Source organism: Atractosteus spatula, chromosome 2, assembly GCF_055471065.1.
Source record: "Atractosteus spatula isolate fAtrSpa1 chromosome 2, fAtrSpa1.hap1, whole genome shotgun sequence".
In the NCBI taxonomy this organism is placed as follows: Eukaryota; Metazoa; Chordata; class Actinopteri; order Semionotiformes; family Lepisosteidae; genus Atractosteus; species Atractosteus spatula.
Genome location: NC_142707.1, coordinates 73232430 through 73256232, shown reverse-complemented (window position 1 = coordinate 73256232; position 23803 = coordinate 73232430). Strand labels below are relative to the sequence as shown.

Below are 23803 nucleotides of genomic sequence, written 5' to 3'. Positions count from 1 at the left end.
ACACTCTGGTGTATTATATAGATTATATGATATTTCCCTAAAGTATTATAAAACAGGTGAATGAATGACCTCGTTAAAAAAGGAAGGAGGTGAGAAGATCTAAGCATCTCCTTTTTTATGGTGGATAATGAAACATGAAACATAAGGCAACCCTTAGAATTCAGCGCCCTAACGGCCACAGGCAGAAGTTGGAAAAGTCCTGCTTAATTGTCATAGTTAGGGACTGTATCCTGCATGCAGATGGTAAAAAGGCATACGACTTTGAAGGGGAGGGTAATATCAAGGATCATTGCCCTTTTAGTATGTTTTCAGATATGTGTTTAAGACTATGCTGCCTAGTGCCCATTATTTTACTACTAAGAGATACCACTCTCTCCAGCCTATTCTGGTTGGAGATGGTAAGAGATCCCAACCAGGGTGTGGTGGTTAATGCAAGGACCGATTCTATAAAACATCTATAAAAGGTTTATATTACAGATTAATTAGTATTCAGTTTCTTCAATTTACATAAGAAAATACAATCTAGACTTACATTTTGAGATGGTTTATTATCAAGATAATAGAAGTTTATTATCAATAATAACACCACAGTATTTATAACCTTTAATTATAGACCTTTATTATTATTAATAAATATTATTTATTGTTAATCAAACCAATATTTACCTGTGTGAATATAACATACAGTAAGAAACAAGTTAAACTGCAGTTTGCCATTTAATTCATATTGGTTTCATATGTATCTAATATTTAAAATATTAATCCTTTGACCCATACAATACACTGTAGCGGCAATGCTTATTAATAAGCCAGAATTGAGTGTTGCTGTGCTTTCCTAAATGAGGCCCCATCTCTCTTTCTCATCTCTGTGGTGCAGCCATAGAGAAGCTATTCATGCAGTTCTGATTTAAGGTGTTTTCTCTCAGATAAGGAGCAGATCCCAAGTGGGGATGCGCCCAGCCATGCCTGGCTATCGTGATCAATGGCCATTCCTGGCGCCTATCTGTCTGTGAGATTCGTGAGAACATCTGGATTGTGGTCCTAGATGTCAGAGGTCATTGTTACTCATCTCTCACCTTGACCAACCAATCAGGAACCTGCAGGGCATGGTAACCCCACGTGTGTCTGAAATGCCCGCTAAACTTTCGTCATCTGTCTTGGTTCTGGTTTAAAAGACACTGCACAGCTCAGAAACTTTGTTTCTCTGGCCAATTTTCACACCCTCAGAGACAATCACGTGACGGCCAGTGTTGTCTGTATAGGGACTGGAACCTTGTTTCAGCAAAGTGTCTGCCCAGGGAATGCCCGTACATAAATCGCTAACCAAAGTGGATGTTCACTTGATCACCGGAGTATACGTTTGGACTCTTGTCAACAACCTGAATAAGTTTTTATTTAACAGCAGCGCTACACCGGAAGCACACGAAGTTTCTTCCCCCTAAAGAGTGACTTGCTCAGACCGCGGTCACCCTTTGTGCATGGAGACTTTCTACTAGTCAGCCGGACTACTAGTAGGTCCCTGAGAGAGAAACTGTCGGGCGCATCGCCACAGCAGAAATCTCTCCTCCTAATTCGCCTGACTCCGAGTTGCACCCCGACTGGTTGGCCGGGAGCTAGAGGACACCGGGATGACACCTATTAAACCCTGCAGCGATTGGACGCAGCCACTAGCTAGTCTTTGATGTCCGTGCCAGGAAATAGGAATCCATATCTGGATAAGTAAACCCAATGTTCTACATCGCATCTCGAGAATTCAACTGTTATTTCAACACAAGTTGATATCAATTCAATTCATATGAGTAATGTATTTACTTTTGAATAGCTAATATAGACCGATTAATGATAGTATAGCCGCATGGTATACTGAAGCATATTCTTTGTATCTCTTTGTGTTTTGCATCTCTTCGTGATTATATACCATGCACTTTGATAACCCTCACAGTAAGATCTGCCGTCTGTATCCAGGCAGACTGTTATATGTTTATATGCACAATTTCTGTATTAATAAATATACCTCATGTATTGAATCCGTGTGTGTGCGTTGCTGATGTCAGGGGAGCCGGTCCAGGCTCCCGTGAACCATATTTTGGACCCTATGCAGACGATATAATCTGCAAGTGACTGGAATAAGACTTCAAGAGAAACACAGCAGGAGCAGGATGGGATGACAGACAGGGGGGCGTGATGGCTGTGATCTGGTGCTCAGGGGGCGTGTAGCAGGCGAACAAGTCCTAGGGTAGTCCAAAGGGGAAACTAGGGCACAGTCCAGGGTCCAGGAGCCAGGAGATTCAATCAGAGACAGACAAGATTAAAACTGGAACGGGATCTGGAACAGGATCAGGGACAGGGAACCAGGAGGATAAAAACAGTAACAAGGTCAGGCACTCCGAGCCCCGGACTCAGGAGATCATGACAGTGTGATGAAGCTGTTACGTCCCAGTGTGTGTTCTGTGTGTGTTTTTTCTGTTATGTCCACATTGCTGACCCTTGATTGTTCTCCCTTCCCCATTGGCCCACCATTACACCACACTTTCAGTATGATGTCATCATTAATTAGCTCTCAGCCAATCAGAACACATCTTATTCAGCATATAACATGGAGGGTTTCAGCAAGGAGAGGCCTTTCATTTGACTTTAGTCCCGTTTGGTTTTGGTTATCGCTTCGCTTTTGGTTATTGCTTTGGCTTTGTTGGTTTGTTTTGTTTTGCTTTGTGGGTGTGTATTTTTGTATTGCTTCGGCTTTGTTGTTTTGTTGGTTTTCTGTTGTTTTCTTTGTACTTTTGTTTGTTTGTGTTTATCCTTGTTTTGCCATTACCTTGCCCTAACGTGTTACATGTTCAACTTTTGTGTTCTTTTGTACCCTGCTCCTGTTGATTACTCTTGTTTTCCCTTATTTGTATTCCTGGTTCACTTGTGTTTTTGTGTGAACTTTTGTATATAAGGTTAGTTTAGGTTGCTGGGTACACTTTACACACTTAGTTGATTTTGTATTAGTACACTAGTTTAGTACGGGTGAGTGCCATTTTTCTTGGTATGGTTTTGGGTAGTCAGTGGAGGTTAGTTAGAGTGTTGAAGACGCCGAAGACCATGTGTTTCGGGTTTTCTTCTGCAGTCAGGTTAGCTTTCCCTCACTTTCCTAGCCAGCTCCATTTTGTTTGTTATTTTCTTTCCTTTGGCACCACTCTAGTTCCTTACCCTTGTTATCACACTTCCTAGTCCCTCACCAAAACCCACCTGCTTCCAAAAGAATTATCCTAAATGTTACACCCCAATATCCCTAGACACTTGGGGTCGTAACAGAAGCCTATGCCATCAGGTCTCTCCAGGCGGGCTTCCGGGCATCCATCTTCCAATGCTGAGCCAGGAATAGTGAGAGTGCCAGGCTTAAATAAGGAGGCAAAACCGGGGGCGGGTGCTCATAGTCAACTAAAATACGAAAGGGCCGGAGCACCCTTATGGTCGTGAAAGCTGATCGATTGATTTTCTAATAGCCAGAACAAATCACCTTGTGTTTATTGCTACAATTAATAAATTATCCCACTAAATTCACAAAACCCCTACAACACATATGTGAACATAGTTGACTAATTCCTGCAGCGTACCATCAAATATATGTTTGAATGTAAGTAACAGTACATTCTCATGACAGTACAACAATTCTACTGTTTTGTGTTGTCGGTTAAGCCTGATCAAATATGGACATACTTAGCACTTACAAACAAAACGTCTTCATGTTGGGAGAGCTGATTAGATAGTGTCTTGAGTACACAGCTGCATAACTTTTCTGGAAATGCAGAAAAAGTAGGATTGCCTAATAGGAAAAAATGTTATAAATATTTATATTGGACAAAATTACATGGCTAATTTGAGCAATCTCATTTTATGTGAATAGATGGGAAAAAATATTAAACCAATCACTAAAAATATGAGTAATTTAGGAAACATACTAGAAGTATGAAGATGAAATTCAGCTGACAGCACAGTACATGATCCCCTGATTCTTTGATGGCTATTAGAAGACTGACCTAGAGGGATACTCAGCAACGCACACACACGGATACTAATACACGACAATACATTTATTAATACATAAAATGTGCATAAAAACATAACAGATCTTATCGTGAGGGTTAGCAGAATACAAAATATATATATTCAATCACGAAGAGTTACAAACCAAGAGGGACATACATTCAGTATACCATTCATTTAGACCGTTTCGTAAATGAACTTGGATTACAACTTCTACACTAGATACTCAAAAGCAAGTACATCACTCATAGGAATTAAATTGATATCAACTGGGGTTGAGGTAATAATTAATTCTCGAGCTGTAATGCAGAATGTTGAATACTCATCCAATCTGTGGGGATTTAGATCTCCCGCGGACACAAAGAAACAATGGCAGGCTTGTTGCTGTGTCCAATCGGCGCTCTCTGGCCCGGTGCCAGGCAGTGCTGTTGCAGCTGGAGAGAAGTAGGAGAGATTCCCGCTGCGATGCTCTAGCAGTGGGCTCTCTGAAGACCGGCTAGTTAGTTCTGGCTTACCAGCAGAGTTTGTGCACATGCGAAAAGTGACTGCGGGTCCAAGCAGGTCACACTCTTTAGACAAGAAGAAGACCGGTTCGTTCCTGATGTCGCGCTAGTTCTGAATTCTGATATTTAGCTGTCCACAGTTCCGACTGTAGTTCACTTGTTGATCAGGTGAGCTTTCGCGATGGGTTCACGAGGCTTGCTGCTGGGCTAACCTCGGGTGGATCCCTTGTTTACGTGCTGGTGACCTCTGTTCTCGACTCTTAGAACAAAGGAAAGTCCTGACATTCGGACACACTGGCCGTTTTGTGATTGTCCGAGCTGAGTCTGAGAATGTCCAGGAGGAGCCCTGGAGGAGTACTGTGCTCCCTGTTTTACCTGGAGGAACTACGGTCGTTCATTGGTTGAAAGTTCTGTGGGCATCCGAGACCCACGTGGGGTTAACCTGCCCTACCAGTTCCTGATTGGCTGATGATGAGTAACAATGCACTCTGACCTTAGAGTTGTAAACAACTCAGGATGAGACTCTCTCTTGGAATCTCCCGGACAGTAAGGCACCAGAGATGACCATTTATTAGGGTTGCTGGAGAATCTCAGCTTTGGGAGTTGTTCCTTATCGGGACACTCTATCAGCTAGAAAAACACCTTAAATGTGAACCAAATGGAATGGCCTCTCTGTATCAAGCACCACTTGAGATGAGGGAGAGACTGGCAAGGGAGCAACAAACTTAATTCCTGTATTTTTAATAAGCCTTGCCGCAACACTGTAATTCATCTATCATGCCAATAAAGCTCATTGAATTGAATAGATTCAAACACATCGTAGTGTGAAATAGTAATGATCAACAATTGAATGGCTGATGATAACCAGCTGAACCAGCTGATGGACAAACGTTGGATGGTTAGTTACACCAGTAATTTTCTTCCTTAGTCTGTCAGTCCCCTTCAATGCCAGGTCTGCAAGGGAAAACTAACAGGAATTGCTGCAATATGCCCTTCTCAGTTTAATATCTGATACTATATGTCCTCAATAAAAGATGGTGATACAATAGTTTGAAACCTTTCCATGTGCTGGGCAGCTGCTATAGGTTTAAGATATTGTGTATGTAAAGCGAATATTTAAAATAGTTTTATATATAAAATTAATAAAGATGCCAAAATAGTATAAATATTATTTATTAGATTTTATTATAAGAGAAAATGTTTAAGTTTTTAATTACAAGAAATCTAATAGACATATGGGCTTTAAAAACACATCATATTTAAAAGCAAATTAACAGATACTGAGAAAAACAAAAAAAGAGGTCAAATTAAAATAAAAATGTATGTAGTAATTTGAATGTATTCATTATATATTTTAAGGTACATTTGTAACTAGATGATGAGGTGGTGAGTCAGGTGTAGTGTCCTTGAGCAGAGGACTGTAAAAATATAGAATTAATAAAAATGTCAATATGGTATATGTATTATATATTATATTTTATTATTATAGAAAGAGTCTTTATTATTCCAATATGCCCAAGGAACATTGTGTCAAAAGTATAACTTTGAACAAACCCAAACCTTTGAATCACCAATGCGTCACTCTAATTTGTGTTTCATTTTGAACAACAACAACAATGACAGCAAGTGTTCAAGGATAATGTTGTTTCTAATGAGCACATCAAATCGTTTCCAAAATAACCACAGCAAGAGACTGAGTTAAAGAATTTCGTGCAGGAAAATGTTTATGAAGAAAGTGGAATAATATTGTGTACCTTTTTTATTGGCTACCACTAACATCTACATAAATATATTATATTTGTATTCAAACATTAATATTGTTAATATTCTTATGACGCGGTTGCTCGGGATGACAGGTGCGTCCTAAACAGGCAGTCAATCCAACTGCAGATGCTCGGTAATTTCCGGAAACTGTCGGAGACTGTAGAGGAAGGTTAAGAAAAGAAGGAGATAAGAAGCTTTGAATAAACAGGCAGACAGAGCTGAATCCAGGCAAGGAAAAGGTTGGTTCTGCTGGCAGGAAAATGAGCCACGGGGAAGTTTCCGGCAGAACAGGGTCAGGGCAGGAATCAGACGTTTGGGCTTAGAAGTCACAAACAGGGTTTCTTCTAAATTTCACTCGAAAGAACCAAGAGACGTGATGACAGAACACAGCGTATCACTATCTGGGATCTCAAATGACAGAGTGCCTTCCCCATGGCAGTTCAGGAGTTTTACAGACAGTTAGGCTTGATTAGATGAGGAGCCGTCTTGATAGAATGAGGGGCGAATCGGAACACGACCCGCATGTGTAATAACTGGAGCTCCGTCAGGAATGTGTTTATGTGGGGAAGAACTGCAGTCCCTCGTAGCTGCCGGGGGATGTGAGCCACTGCCTACTGTATCTGGGCATGACAAATTTGAATTATTTTACTTTATTACTTACTTTATTTTTATTTTAAGTGTCACGGCCCTAAATTGGCCGTGTTTGTTTGTTTTTTTTCTTGTTGGTTAATTGAATTAATCTGGGTAGAAGACGTTTCCTGTTTTGTTAATTGGATGTTTAGCTGCTGGGCCCGCCTCTCATCTCCAAATAAATTCCAGTTTCCTCCATCTTGGAAAAAAAAGAAGCTTGTCTCTCATTTTTACAACCATCTAGAAGCAGAGTTTCTCTCTCTGCCTTGTGTGGAGTTTTGAGTTATTTGCTCACTTATCTGCAGTGTGCATTAATTATGTACTTGATTGTGGACTTTTGTTTGGCAACTAAGGCTTACAGTACATGTTCCATAGGTTTGTCCTTCTGTTAATCGGTTTAGTTATGTCCCTGTATGGTAATTTATGTTAAAAAGTTTATGGTAGAATAGTGAGTTTAGATTGCGGAAGACCTTACTTTGGCTCTGCCACTTTTATTTTCTGGGCTGGAGCTAGTTAGGTTTGTTTTTTCCATTATCAGCAGGGTCGTTAGTTTTGCTTGTTTTTTGTTTCAGGGACTCACTATTATACTGGTTTTGGTATAAATGACAGAAATGAAACGATACCTGTGTCACCCCCCATTTTCTTGTCGCCCTATATCTGCTCCCAGGGAGCAGGTCCTGGGATGTAAATCGATTAATGGTATTCTTTAACATTTTATGTTCACTGCTCCTTCATCCCCTAGTGACTGAGTGAGCCAAAAACAGGGGGGGTCGTAACATTAGCCACCGCAATTTACCTTGGTTACATGATTTCATTTTAATATTCTGTATTAAGTAATTTAAAGAAGTAGTACAAAAAACTAAACGAAGCTACTGTTTCACTTTTTAATACACCACAAGTACCACCTATCCATCTTCTTTGTCCATTGAAAATCTAAGTTTGGCCAGTGGACTCATATTGCAGTATGCCACGGCACACTTGCCACCAAAAAGACTTTAGATGCGCATTCTGAATGGATGCATCTTTAATATTGAAAATATCAGGTTTCGTTTCCATGTTAAAGCAGAGATATTGCAAGCTGGAATCACTCTAGAACAGGGGTTCTTAACCTTGGAGAGGTTTCAAACCCCCTTCAGCCCTACATCATAACCCCCACCACAAGAAAAAACAGTTATCATGTATGATTGTGTATAGAAGTAGTTTAATGGATTGTATAGTCAGTGAAATTAAATATTTATTAGAAACTGCTTCTTGATACCAGTATTCGGTTAAAGACACAGTAATTGTAAAGAATTAAAAAATGGTTAAATGGTCCAGGGTCTGGCATGAATAAAGTTCACTATTTGTACAGTTGTTGACAGGACATCTTTGAGTTTCTGGAAGAAATTTTTCTTCTTCTTCACATTTTCCCACTTATGTGGGGTCTGCTTGTTTGCACTGATTTTTCCACTTCGTACAGTCTGCAGCGTCTCGACAGGTGACTTTTGCGAGGCGCATGTCGTCTTTCAGCCGATCCAGCCAGCACGTAAATGGTCATCCACGGGGCCGGCGGCTTCCCACATTCAATTCGAGGGCGGTCTTTGCCATTGATGTGTCACTGCTGTGGAACACATGTCCATACCATCACAGGCGCCATTCCCTCAATTTCTCAGTGATTGGGGCGACTTTGAGTGTTTCTCACACCTCTTCATTCATGACATGGTCTTTTCTTGTCAAGCTGAGGGTCCATCGCAGCATCTTCATTTCCATCGTATGGAGTGCCTGTTCATGTTTCTTTGTCGTTGGTCAGTATTCAGTTCCGTATAGGGCAACTGGTCTGACCACTGAGCGGTAGGCTTTGGATTTTAGGCGCAAAGGGATCTTCTTGTTGCACAGTACTCCAGTGACCTGCCGCCATTTCATCCAAGTGGCACTGACTCGTGTCTTGGCGTCTTGGAGGGTAGTGCAGTCGGAGTTGGCACATGAGCCTAGATACTTGAACTGGGTCACTTTGTTCAGTTGGACCCTATAGCTGTGATTGTGCCATCGTTTTGATCGTTGCATTCCAGGTACTCCATCTTCTTGATGTTCAGTTTCATCCCGAATCGTTCAAGGCGCGTCTTCCACTCCTGTACTTGCTGTTCGAGGCCGTGTCGCGTTTCAACATCGTCGGCATACAATAGCATTTATGGAAGAAATTAAGAAGCCATAATATCACAATGTAGGAAACAGTGCGTCTCGATGACTTGTGGAGCTTCTCTCTTCATCAGGAAGAAAAATCCAGAGTTCATTCTCAGCAAAGATGCTTCGTTGGAACATACTGTGCCTTGTGTGGTAAAGAAACCTTTTTTCTTTTTCAAGAATGTCTTAAGCCTTCGTGGTTGGTGGAGAAGGCTAGCTAAAGTGAAAGTTTTCTTTCATGGTACCAGTGTCCACATACCGTACCAAATAAAAACAAGCAACTGACTGCACTGTGACACACTGGTAGTGTGACTGAGAAGTGTGTTTTAGATTTCAGATAAAATTTGTGACCCTTGGAAGAGCAAATATTTCTAGCTTCAAAGAAGAGAGAATGTTTGCTAAGGTCTGGGGGATCTCTACAGCAAAAACATTTTTAAAATTTACCTTGGTATAACTAGCTAGGGTGTGGGTTATTGTCAAGGAGCAGGACAGAAACACAAAATATAAGGTAAGAGGTAAGAGGAGTGGGAACTCGACGCTTGCACCAGGCAAGACCCCGTACTTCATGATCATCCAAACAAAAACTATCTGGAACGAAGTATTTGAAACCTGTTAAAGAGAGTGTGCTACCCTGTTTTTTTCAGAAAATATAGGAGCTACTGAAAAAGTAAAAAGGTTTATTTAGCACACAAGGCACAGTATGTTCCAACGAAGCATCTTTGCTGAGAATGAACTCAGGATACCTAGGTTAGAAACATCCTTCCTGCTTGTGGGTGCATTTCTAGAGTAGGGAGATAAGCTCCTATTTATTTTTGTGGCATCTGGGGTGCAAAGAGAGAGATTTAACTGCAGGCTGTATTGCATTTAGTTAGAAGGCTGCTTATCTCTCATGTGGCCTCTGTAGGCATTAAAAGTTATGTTAAAAAATAATGCTTAGTAGCAGTCTGGGTGAGCAGAATGTTATGCCTCTGAAACACCTTGTTTGTGAATACTATACATAGAATAAGTTGTGTATTGTTTGTTTTGTTGTGTGTAGTGTAGTTTGGGTCAAGTCATTGTCATAAATATTTGTTTTAGCAAATGTGCATGAATTATTATTCCTCTCACCAAAGCTGTACTAGAGGACAAATAATTCACATGCTTCTAATTATACCAGCTGCTCGGGTATGTTCTGGAGAAATCACTTACAAGTTGGGAAATTATTTTACTCACTGACTAAACTGCTCGGTCAATTCCTGATTTTCACCATTTTTGTAACCCCCCACTTGTAACAGTAATCTCTTCTGTAAACTATTTCAGAATATTCAAAGTCATGTTGGCAATTCAAGAATGAAATGGAGGTTAAGAACTCATGGTTTACAGAGTGTTCCTTTATCACAACACTACGCATTACACTGGATGTGCTGTGTAGGAGAAATGTCATCAGTTGGCCAAGAAATGCATTCCTCACTGAATTACTTACCACCTTAAATGATCCACTAGTCTACAAATGTCACTGTTGTGTGGCAGGCAGATGATACTCGATACTAGCGAACTTTCAATTGCTATAAATTACTTAGACATTGTCCTTCTGTATCAGATAATGAAAGAGGCCAAACTTAAATTAGCTATTTGTGTTGCTAATTTAAACATAATTTAAAACAACATAGCATCAGCATTTTTGTTATATGAATTACCATACTCTACTTATACAAGCTCCAAATTGGTAGCTTGTTCTTCCATTTTGCTCTTCTTGGCTACTGTCATCTTAACTATGTTATGGCATCCCATCTAGGGTGTATCCTGCCTTGCACCCCATTGCTTGCCTGGTTAGACTCTAGCTCCCCTGTGACCCTGTACTGGATAAAGTGATTAGATTGTACCATTTTAATTTCTTTCACTGATTGTAAGTTTTTGTACGGTGAAATGCTTTATTTTGGTGTGAAGAAAAAATGTTAGTATTGATATCACCCAACAGCATTGTGCTTTTATGTAGTTATGGGTTTTATTCTCTCATTGTACAAGATTTATTACCTATCTTAATTAACAAATTTTGCATAGTAAGACATTTTCTCAATTTTTATTCTGACATATCATTATGTTATGTTATAACTGCATAATGAACCAGGGAGATTTCATTTAGAATATTGTGTGAAATTTTTGTCACAGTGTTCTAGAAAAGCAATTAGATCAAACCAGCAATACGATAATCATGAATACAAACACCTTCATTAGTATATTCCACTCAAATAAAAATAAACTCAGGAGCTATGATGTTACATTTTTCAGATTATATTACATGAATGTCAGCAACAGGAACTACAATATGTCATACATTCAAACTATGAACATATTCAATATTAGAAATCACAGCAGTACTGGGAGATCAGGAGCTTTATATGATCCCTTCTTCTTGAGGTTATCTTTCACCTCACTTTTTCAGAGCTTCTGTTTGCTTTATTTTTTTTTGTTAATTTGGATTTGCTTAAAGTTCTTTTACGTTTCCTTCTTGTTTATTCTCTTTTTCTGTTTTTTCTCAGTTCGTTCTGAGGATGTGAGCTCCTCTCCAGGCTCCTCACATAACCCCAGGACAACAGGTGTCATAAGGAGCACAGAAGAGTCATCAACACTTATCTAAATTCTGATATTTTACATCTTTAGTGAACACAATTGATTTACAGCTCCATGGAAAAACGAATTTAAAGCAATGCAGTATTATTTTCAGACATACAACTCATCCTGTACTAAGGAAGTGCGATCTACAGCTGTTTATGCGGTGATGTATATTTCTGCAGTGGCAGTGGTGATGCTGACAGTGTGTGGAAACCTGGTGGTGATCATCTCTATCTCTCACTTCAAGCAGCTCCACTCACCAACCAACTTCCTACTGGTCTCTCTGGCTGTGGCAGACTTTCTAACAGGAGCAGCTGTGTTGCCCTTCTGCTTAATTCTATTTATAGAAAGCTGTTGATATTTTCAGGAAATGCTCTGCATGCTTTACAACACAGTTGGTCGTATCACAGCTTCTGTTTCAGTTTATAATGTTGCTTGTATAGCTATTGACCGGTACTTTGCTGTGTGTGACTGTGACAGAGTGCTTGTTTTTTTTTCTTTCTGAATGTGAAATACTCCAATACCTACCCCTACCCTTCTGGTATGTTTGAGAGAGTGTATGTGATACAAATGAAGTGTGAATGATACTTACCCTTTTTGTTGTTTCCCTAAAAGCACTGCAGTGTTTTCCCCATTTGGAATATTGTATTGTATTGTTTTGTGTTGATCAAGACAGCCACCAGTCACCTTTCCTGTTTGTAGTATCACACAAATTATCTTAAAGGGAAAGGTTACTGGTGAGACATCTATAAACAACCGATGTAAGGTTAGGTGTTTTGTTTAAGCGAGTATATCACGATTGCATGACATTGCATGAAAAAATTTATAAGTTTTTTTTTTGATGGTTGAATACTTTATTTTGAGCAAGCTGCTCATCTCTGTTAAGAAAATGTGAGCGAGTCCCTTTAAGAGGATGGTCCTTGGAGAGGAGGGTCTATAAAAGGGACTGGGAGAGCTCAGTCTGGAGAGGGTGCCTTGGAGGGAAGGTGTGCAGAGAGGACTCCTGTGAGGGTTTTTTTTTTCCTGTTATCCCTATTTTGATGGCAATAAATCCAGTTTTGTTTGCATTTGAAGACTGCTGTGTGGGAGTTTCTTTTCTTTTGAGCCAAACCTGGTCACTTGGCCGGTGACAGTGACCCTTTACAATATTCCACCAAAGTGACAGTTGATTTACCATGGTCACTTGTGTTGTTTGTGTGGCTGTTTGCAGTCCTATACAATTCAGCACTCATTTATTTTAATGGAGAATTTATCAGTGGTACAGAAAAAAACAAATATTTGTTTAGGACAGTGTAGTATAGTTATCCGTGAAACCTGGGGTATAGCTGATATCATTATTTCATTTATTTTGCCATGCTCTGTGATAGTATTATTGTATGGAAAAGTTTTTTTTTTTGTAGCTAGAAGGCATGCAAAAGTCATCAATATGGTTAAGGACCAAACACATTCTTGTCAAAAAAAGACAAGTAAAATGTCTACAAAATCTGAAAGAAAAGCGGGCAAAAAGCTAGGGATTTTACTTATTGTGTTTCTTCTGTGTTTAATGCCATATTATGTGTGCAGTTTTGTTAATAGTGATGACATTTTATCTTCTTCTTCTTTAGTAGTAAATAATATTCTAGGTTGGATGGTATATTTTAATTCTTCTCTCAATCCTATTATTTATGCCTTCTTTTACCCCTGGTTTCAAAAGTCTGTGAGACTGATTATAACACTAAGAATTTTTAAAACAGCATCATCTCTGATCAACTTATTTCCTGAACATTTGTACTTATACAGTATACAGCTACTATCAATGCATTGACATTACAGTGGTGTGAAAAAGTGTTTGCCCCCTTCCTGATTTCTTATTTTTTTGCATGTTTGTCACACTGAAATGTTTCAGATCATCAAACAAATTGAAATATTAGAGAAAGATAACACAACTAAACACAAAATGCAGTTTTTAAATGAAGGTTTTTATTATTAAGGGGAAAAAAAATCCAAACCTACATGGCCCTGTGTGAAAAAGTGATTGCCCCCCCTGTTAAAACATAAATCAACTGTGGTTTATCACATCTTTGGAAAGCTGAGTTCAATTTCTCTAGCCACACCCAGGCCTGATTACTGCCACACCTGTTCTCAATCAAGAAATCACTTAAATAGGACCTGCCTGACAAAGTGAAGTAGACCAAAAGATCCTCAAAAGCTAGACATCATGCTGCGATCCAAAGAAATTCATCTCTGATCAATTTATTTCCTGAACATTTATATGTATAAAGTATACTTTTACCATCAATACTTTGAACTTTATAATTGTAAAGTGCATGAGTTTATTATTTTAATATGCATGACAGTTTTACAAGTTTTGTTTGAATCATTTAGACTTTAACAAAAAATAGTTTTATTGTGTTTTATTACATGTACACAGAATTTGAAGAATGCAAGGGTTAAATGTATAATTTTTGTCTTTTACTTTTTTTCTTTACTTGAGCAAATTTTTTTTATGTTTGTCAGAGCTAGAAGTACTGTGATGTAAAATCTGACTGAAGCAATATAGATTAATTTATTCATGTTACAAAAGTACATTACATTTTACATTTTTTACTAAAACCTTTACAATTGTATATAAAATGAATCTTTTTAACATACACTGTTACAGGTTCAGACATAAATTCAGGAATTAAAGTTTTTAAAATAATAGTTTTGTGTCCATTTTGAATTACTTTATTACTGACTTTATATTCAGTAAGCTTCAGAGTTGTATTTTCTTTAGATTTTGAATAATCCAAAATTCTATATAATCTTAAAATAGAATAAAATGCCTTAACAGCCAAAAAGGAGAAACCTGCATCCTAATTAACATTTAGTTAAAACAGATTGCTGTTTTATGTTTTATGATCACACCATTGCTAAAGATTCCTCTCCAGGTCAGCGATGCATTTTAGAAAACAATCACAGTGACACCTGCTTCACTAACAGTTTTCAAAACTCAAAAGCATATGCAATTGCTTATGTACTGTACACCCTTTTTACATTACAAATCGGTTCATTTTAAAAAAAGGCTATTTAATTTAACAAATGTTTTTACTATTAGTTATTTTTCTAGCCTGTAAGGCATAATTCTTTATATAAAGTATATATAAAAATATAATAGGATTTCTTAGTACTGAGATAGCAATCTGGATTTTTCTGTGTTGTTCAAAACATAGGCCTATGAGTCAACCTGTAACTTTTGCTGTATGTTGTGTTGTGTAATAATTAGTTTATTAGTGTTATTTTTAATAAATATTGGTTTATCCTAGTTTTTGTTTTAGGCATTACTCTTTCAGCAGAGCTGTGCCAGAGAAGAAAGAACTCAGGTGCCACTAACTGTACCAGCCACTCGTTTATATTCTTTGACAATTGAGGGTTTTAATTATTTACTATAATTATTGATTAGCCTGCTCTGTGTTTATACAGTATGTTATTATTTGTAACAACACATTATACAGTATATACATGTAGCCATTTAAAAAGCGTAGTAAAACCCCATTCTGCGTGAAATTATCTGCAGTTTAGCACGATATACCGCAGTACCTGATTGGCTGGCCAAAATGACCGACAGGTGCATTAGCAGTTAGTGAAAAGATTGGTTCATTTAATCTCTTTACTGAGCCTGTTTAAATCTGCTTAATATGGAATATTAATACGGAATTTTACAACTAAATGGGACATTTTTAGTAGGTGAGCATAAAAAGAAGAGGAGCATAACGCGTCTGAAGGTCATAAACGATAATAATTTAGGAACATAAACATATCATGTAAACTGTATATGGCTAGTGTTGGTAGTTTACATAAAAAATACACACCAGTATTCCACTTTCTTCCTAAACATCAAAGCATCAAAGTCTTTAATTCAGTTATGTACTGTATTTTGGAAAGGTTTCTACGTGCTCCTTCTGACTATATTAAGTTTATATACTTCATATAAAGTTATAATATTTTTACCTTTCCTAGGAATATTTGTGCTCATTACTGCAGTAAAAATATGCATACTTTTTAGAATTTAATTAATAGGGAATATAATATAGAATTGTGCATCTAAAGAAATTAATAACAATATAATTATATTCATATAGCTCAACTTATTACAGTAGTACACTTTCTTTGTAAACATCTGCATCAATTGGACTCATTCACCCGCGATTACTTGGAAACATTTTGCCTGCCCTTTTCAGCTGTAGCTTAAGTTGTCAAGTGGCACATTGAACTGTGACTTGCATGTGACTTGCATGCTGGAGGTGGGGGGTTTGAACGCAGCTCTCCCCATGAGTTTTCTTTTAACAAATAAACATTTCTTTGAAAAACTAAAATAGTAAATATTATCAACACTATATTGAATTTGTTGGTATTTCTAAATATCACAACATGTTCAAAGTTAAGTGATTTATTACTAATAACTAATAATTTCAAACTGCTTGTATTTTAAAAATGTATTTTGGGGTGATCTGTCACTGTTTTCACAAACTTCAATTTATTAAACGTCAAATTTTGAGACAGGGTGTTCCAGACTCCCTCTGTATTCCATGTTTTAACCTTTTCTATGAATACTTACACCCTTTATCACAGTAAAACAACTCATGCTTTTTAGAATCCGCTAAATAGGGAATGTAATATGGAATAGCTTAGTTAAAACTAACACTCTATGGGCACTACACTGTGAGTAACACTGCCCACTAAACCTCTTTCCTACAAATTTCACGGGGGCAAGGTGATGTAGCTGATTCACAGCTGGATACAATTTTATCTTGCCTTGTGAAAGCAAAAATTCCAGCAGCCATATCACTCTGCAACTCACAACTGACAACCCACTGAAGCTAAGCAGGTGTTTGCCTGGTCAGTATGTGGATGGGAGACCTCCTTGGAAAAACTAAGGTTCCTGCAGGAAGAGGTGTTAGTGGGGCCAGCAGGGGACCCTGATCCTGTGGTCTATGTGGGACCTAATGCCCCAGTATAGTGACGGGGACACTGTACTGTAAACAGGTGCCATCCTTCAGATGAGACGTAAAACTAAGGTCCTGACTCTCTGTCGTCATTAAAAATCCCAGGACGTCTCTCAAAAAGAGTAGGGGTATAACCCTGGCATCCTGGCCAAATTTCCCATTGGTTCACCTGCTTAGTTACATGATTCCATAATATAATTCCATAATTCCATAATTTAATATAAATATCAAGTGATGTTAAATCACTACATTTATCTTTTTACAATAACAGCAAGTGGTGTTCTTACTACAGATGCAGCCATTCAAAATGCGTGGGCGATACCGCATTATTTTGCGGTACGCTGTACGCAGTCTACCGCAAGCTACCGGTAAATACCGCGAGTTACCGTAAATTCTCCTATAATACGACAAGCAAAATAATAGTATCCGGAATTTCCGCAAGGTGGAGCTAATAAAGCTCAACCTCTCATGTTTGAGCTGTGGCCATCAAAGTCTTTAACGAAGATATTACTAATAGTATTAATAATGAATGACCTTGGACAAGCTGTAAGTGTAAACTCAAAGTATTGCCCTGGTCAACATTCTTTTTTTCATTGACCATCTTTGTAAAAGTAACACCACAGCATTTCGCAATCACGCATTTGTTTCCAATCATGCAAAGTACAGTAATTTTTGAGAATCGATTCACCATGCCTTTCACATGCTCATAAAAGAGATTGATTTAGGAACATAAACATATTACCGTATGAAAACTGTACTGTATACAGTATGTATATGTATATTTAATGTCTTAACTGTGCCCGTTTAAGTATTGAATATTCATATCTAATTTTACCACTGAAGGGAAATCTTAGTAGCTGAGCATAAAAAGAATAGGAGCATACTGCAACGCGTGTGAAGGCCATAAACGATATTAATTTTGGAACATAAACATACAGTAAATGGCTGGTCTCGGTACTTTAAAGAAAACATACACGAAACATGGTTTCATTATGACCAGAATCGGTCTTGAGATATTTTTAACTTGATTTACAGTATTTGAGAGGTATGTCTTAACACCGATACTACAGTGCTTAAGTACTGCTCACGTATATGTTTCTAGGTTTATATTATGCATTTCATACGGTCAAATTACTTTTGAGCAACTAATAAGAAGCGCGAAACGGTATGCGTTTTAGTTTCGTTTTGTGCTGGGACCCGTGGATTGATTAGAGATATCAAGTACATACAAGTCATTTTTTAAATGTTGTAGTTCGTCTTGAAAAAATGTTACGAGTACATCATCTATCAACAATTACACAGGTTCTGTTTCCATATTGCGGATTTTGGTTACGTAATATTATTTTCTAGATTTCACGTTGTGAATATATGATTTGGGCAAACAGAGCCGCAAAGAAGTACATTATGGGTTGTTGTTTTTTTTTTGCAGTTTTATCTAGAACAAGCGATGCTTAAACCTTTGTCTGATTCTTGTGAAACTATCCACCCGACAGTTACAGTACCTAGGAGTTGACTTCAGTGGTGTCACTGATGGGATGTTTCTAAAAATCCATCCTCTGTAAAACGTCTTCTCTAGTTGTCCTGCATATGTATTCGCTAATGAAGCTGTGTGTTCTGAGCCTGGATCTCTACATTTCTGTATGAACCAGCTTAGAGGGCTAAAGACAGCTTGTGTTTAAATTGAGTGTAAGGCAATTTATGCTTCTAAAGTCATGGTCAGCATTTATTATTGTACTGTGCTGTAAACTTGTTCTGTGCCTAGTCACATTATTTTATAGCGTTATCAAATCCGGTGGCGCTGTGTGTTAGTTTCCTGACTCCCATGTCACATGGTCTGTGATTGAAACTTGTGAAACCGGTTTAATTCGTCACAGCCAGCACTCCGGCAGAGAGGGGGTTGTACTCGTAAAGTAGAAGCAGGCGAGATTTCCAGTGAAAGACACCCCCCCTCATACGATTCAAATTGTATTACAGCATTGTAATTACACATTGTAATTGTATTACACATTGTACACATGCTTAAAAGAGAAGAGAGAAAACGCAAGCCTTCTTCAGGTGTGAGGGTCTTCTGCTCAGAATGAAACGCTAAAATGTAATGTAGGCTTTGAATGGGTTCAATTATGATTTGGGCTTGATTAAGGTCGCTGCCTTTCATCTAAAACCCTACTTGAATCCTTCTAAACTAAAAATCAGTGTTAGTGAGTTCTAAATAAAGAGGTATCCAGGTAACAGTGAAAGGGGCGGACAGTCTGGGGAGATCGCCCGTTTTCCATGTAAATAGTTCCCTGGTTCCGCACCCCTTGGTGTTTCTCTCGCTCTCTCTCGGGTCACCTGATCATTAGCTCGAAAGATTTCAGTGCTTTGTGTATATTCTAATGGTAGTGGGGGCAGGGTGTGTGGGAACAGGTTTGGTTGAAATTGCATTGGAGATCTATGTTCTTCACACCTGAAACATTTTCTCTGAAAGCATTTTCTTCGCAGTTTAACCGATCTTGTTACAGCATGTTACAGTTTACTATTATTAACCATATTAATTTTAAGTGCTTAATGCCATTTTTTGACCAGGCACGAATATTCTTAAGTCCATATCTTCGCAAGGGAATCAGTGCGAATTGCAATACTAATTAAATTAAAACCACTAACTACTAACTAATACTAACTAATTAAAACAAACCAGAAATGTGTTGTTCTGTCTAATGACATTACAAGTGGAAAGATTACAGATTTTAATCGTCTTTAATTTTGTTACGTTATACATTTTAGAAACGTTTCATCCATACAAACACCACAAAACTATTTTCGATTGTATTTCTGAATAGTATGTTACACTTAGTTCACTGTTTTAAATACATCTAATTAAGAAAGTTAGGTGTTAGCATAAACTATTAGCAATCAATAATATTAAATTTAGCACTGTAATAAGCTGTTGCACTTTCCCCCGCATCTTGTAAAAATATATTTTCATTGTTCAAATATACATTAAGTCTGACTATCATATAATAAGTTAAATACAAAACTAAAGAAAAAATAGGGTTAAATATAATTCAAAATATTTTGCTAACAATGTTAACTGTTTATGAATAATAAAATGTATTAACTAAGGAGTAGGATGGCACAGTTGTTAGTATGTTCTTTTTCATAAATACAACAGTAGTACTTGATGTCTCAGTGGCTTTCAAAATTAAATTATGCATGCAAACCTGTGAACTAGAAAGATAACTAAGATATCCATCCATTTATAATGGTGGCGAAGTGGTTAGCATTGCTATCTTGCAGCACTGGGGTCCTAGGTTCAATTCCTGCCATCCTGTGTGTGTGGGGTTTACATGTTCTCTCTGGGTTACATGGTTTTTCTCCATATGTGTGATATGACTCCCTCTCACACTACAAAACATACTGGTAAGTTAATTGGTTTATGGGAAAACTGGCCCTGGTGTGTGTGTGTTTGTGTCTGTCTGTCCTGTGATGGACTGGCGCTATGTCCAGGGTGTATTCTGCCTTGTGTCCGTTGCTTACTGGGATAGGCTCCAAATCCTCTGTACTGGATAAAGAGATTAGAAATGGATGGAAGTAAAGGCACTGTGTGGATGGAACTATACACAGTGTTAGAAACCCACTATGAAATGGCAGCATCTCACTGAGAATAAAATATTTTATAGTGCTGGCTTAAGGAAACAGCCTTTCCACCTCTCTTGCACATCAGTATCCATACCTAGTTATTTAAACAAATTGCCTCTAATTATAAACATCTTAATATGCTGGCTCTGTGGATCCGCATCAGCTATGTTTGCCCATTCCTTCAATTCATGTGCATCCAACACACAGTTCAATGCCAGCAACTACACATAATCTAAAATACAATCCTTATTTCAGTATCTATGTAAACATATAGTCTGTTAACTTCATCATCTTCATCAAAAGTATGCCTAACCCCATTAGGAAGTGTTCTTGTTATAAGTGTATTCCTCAGCTTTCCCCAAATTATCTTCTTCTTACCAACATCTCTAGTCTTTTATCCTGCAATAACTCAGCCAACACTTAAATCTCCAAAAGCTGCTTGTGTTAATTTCTTTAAATCACAAATATCATGTGTAAATACTGGCCATGTAATACTCTGCATTGTGGAATAATAGTTTATTTTAAAGGGAACTAGAGAAACTAAGAACTAGAGAAATCAAGAAAGGCTTTTTTTCTAGAATTAATAAATGCACATCCTGTTCACTGGGGAAATTAAATCCACACAGCAATCTTCAATATGTTCAGAATATGACAGCAAGAATCCTATCAGGGATGCATTACACCTGTTTTCAAGTCCTTGCACTGGTTACCTATCAGATTTCGAGTCAACTTCAAAATCCTTATCCTCCTTATATACTGTCCTACAACTGTTATTATTGATCACCGAATTATTGTACTTGACATGACTTCATTCAGCCTTTCCTGAACGTCTATGACAGGCAGAGAGAGTACTGTTTCTGGTGCGATCTTTTGCAGCTGACATTTCACTGTTTTAAACGAACAAGAAATTAGATTGCTCATAAATCAGTTATTCTATATAAACACAGCGTAATTGCCCTCCGAAAATCCTCTTTTTCTTGTTCGTTTTAGAGACCTTGATCGAAACTGATTTTAGATGTCAGAAAAGATTTATTTTCTCTGTATTTCCTACATTGCTTTGTCGAGATTTTAACTTTATATCTAACTTTATATCTAGGCTCAGATTTCAACTATAAATCGTACAGTAATTAATAGCAGTAAATACTGATGTTTTGCGCCCTCTTACCACAAAAATATATGTTTTGTAGTTGGCATTAACTTTATTTCGTACGCGTAGCTACTCCGATTCGGATACCGAACAGTTAAAGATGGCGGCAAATCAGACACCCAGAGGGGGGGGGGGGGCGTCTTCTCGCCTCCATAACTAAAATGCCAAATAGGAGTGGCTTAAGCGACATACACAGTCGTGTAACTGACAGTTTGAGGTAGCCTATCATGTAAATTTCGCTTTGTTGCTGATAGGTTAAGCTTTCGAAACTCTGCCCCAAAGTCATGTGACTGATTTTTCACCCTGTTTCGTTGGTTAAACGCAATGATCACAAGCACCACCATGGTAACTGGGATGTGTAGTTTTTAATTCCGTTTGAATTATAACTGTACGTACTGTCTTCATATTTGGCCAGGGCTTTAAAGAGAAGGCGCGCCAAAAAATTTCGGTGCCGTCGTCTCCGCTTTAAAGGTACCCCCGTGCTGGAAGAATTTGACCTCGGAACGTTTGCCCAGCGTAGTTATAGTGGACATAAAAACAAGAGTTCGCTGGCATTATATCCTAGAAGACACAGACCGGCGCCAGACCGGTAAATGCTTGATGAACTAGGGATTGGACAGTTTCCAAGTGCTTGTACAATCGATGGAAATGTTCAAATAAATGTGCAAAAGAAATAAACAAAATAATCATTTATTTCTTTATCATATTGGCTAGCTAATGTCCTCTCTTTGCTAGTTAGTGGCTGTGTTTCTGCGTTGGGTAGCAACGGGTGACTGTTCTCAGGCGGAAGATGTAAACAGCTTAATTTTCGTGTTAAATAATTTTTAAAAATTAAAATTCATTCTATACAGCAATCACATATTTGGGTACCGTTTCATAAAACTTTCATGCTTAAAATGTTTAGGGAGAAATGGAAGACTGGTGTGTATTTTTTCTTTAAACTATCAAGACCAGCCATACACAGTACAGTTTATGTACATACAGTAATGTTTATGTTCCTAAATTAATATCGTTTATGACCTTCAGATGCGTTATGCTCCTCTTCTTTTTATGCTCAGCTACTAAAATTTCCCTTTAGTGGTAAAATTCCATATAAATATTCAAAACTAAGCGGATTGAAATGTGCACAGTAAAGACATTAAATGATTAAATCTTTTCACTACCAACCAATGCACCACGAGTGCCCCTGTCGGTCATTTTGGGCAGCCAATCACTTACCGCGGTGCCCTACGGTGCCCTGCGGGTTGGTTACTGTACCGCGGGTTTTTACCGCTCATTTTGAATGGCTGCATCTGTACGTATTCTTAGAAAAGGATAAAACATTATATTTTTTTTATGAAGCTTAATAATGTTAGAACAAGCATGTTAAAACCAGAACCCACTGTAAGTTACCAAGTTAAAGACTTTGATGCAAAAAAATATTTATGCATAATTAAATTACTTATGATTAAGGTGGAAGGTTGTATACTTTTGTCCAATTGAGCAATCTTGGTTTTATGAAATATACAGACTTTTTAATGTTTAATGTTTAACATGCTGTATTACATAGTTTAAAATTATTAAAAGTCTAAACAGCATAAAACTTAAATTCTTAATTGGGAAAAGATTGTCCATCAGCAGTGTAGCGGCAAGGCTTATTAAAAATACAGGAATTAAGTTTGCTGCTCCCTTGCTCCTCTCTCCCTCATCTCAGTGGTGCTGGATACAGAGAGGCCATTCCATTTAGTTCACATTTAAGGTGTTTTTCTAGCTGATAGAGTTTCCTGATAAGGAACAACTCCCAAGGCTGAGATTCTCCAGTTACCCTAATAAATGGCCATCTCTGGCACCTTACTGTCTGGGAGATTCCTTGGGAGAGACTCATCCCAGGTTGTTTACAACCCTAGTGTCAGAGAACATTGTTACTCATCCTCCACCTCGATCAGCCAATCAGGAACTGGTAGGGCAAGGTAACCCCACATGGGTCTCGAATGCCCGCGGAACATTCAACCAATGAACGACCATAGTTCCACCAGATAAAACAGGCAGCACAGGGCCCAGAATGTGCTCCTCCAGGACATTCTCAGACTCATCTCGGACAATCACGTAATGACCAGTGTGTCCGAGTGCCAGGACTTTACTTTGTTCTAAGAGTCGAGACCAGAGGTCGCCCGCGCGTAACCAAAGGATCTGCCTGAGGTTAGCCCAGCAGCAAGCCTCGTGAACCTCCGGTACTCCACTGTGAACGCTCGCTTGATCAACGAGTGAACTATGGTCGGAACTGTGGACAGCTGAATCTCAGGATTCAGGACTAGCACTACATCGGGAATGAACCGGTCTTCTTCCCGTCTAAAGAGTATGACTTGCTTGGACCCGCAGTCACTTTCCGTGTGCACAATCTTTGCTAGTAAGCC

The 23803-nt window shown here is 38.2% G+C and overlaps 1 pseudogene; it reads left to right on the top strand.

Annotated features, from left to right (window-relative positions):
• Positions 1-6384: 6384 nt before the first annotated feature.
• LOC148840216 (trace amine-associated receptor 13c-like) lies at positions 6385-13485 on the top strand (annotated as a pseudogene).
• Positions 13486-23803: the final 10318 nt, after the last annotated feature.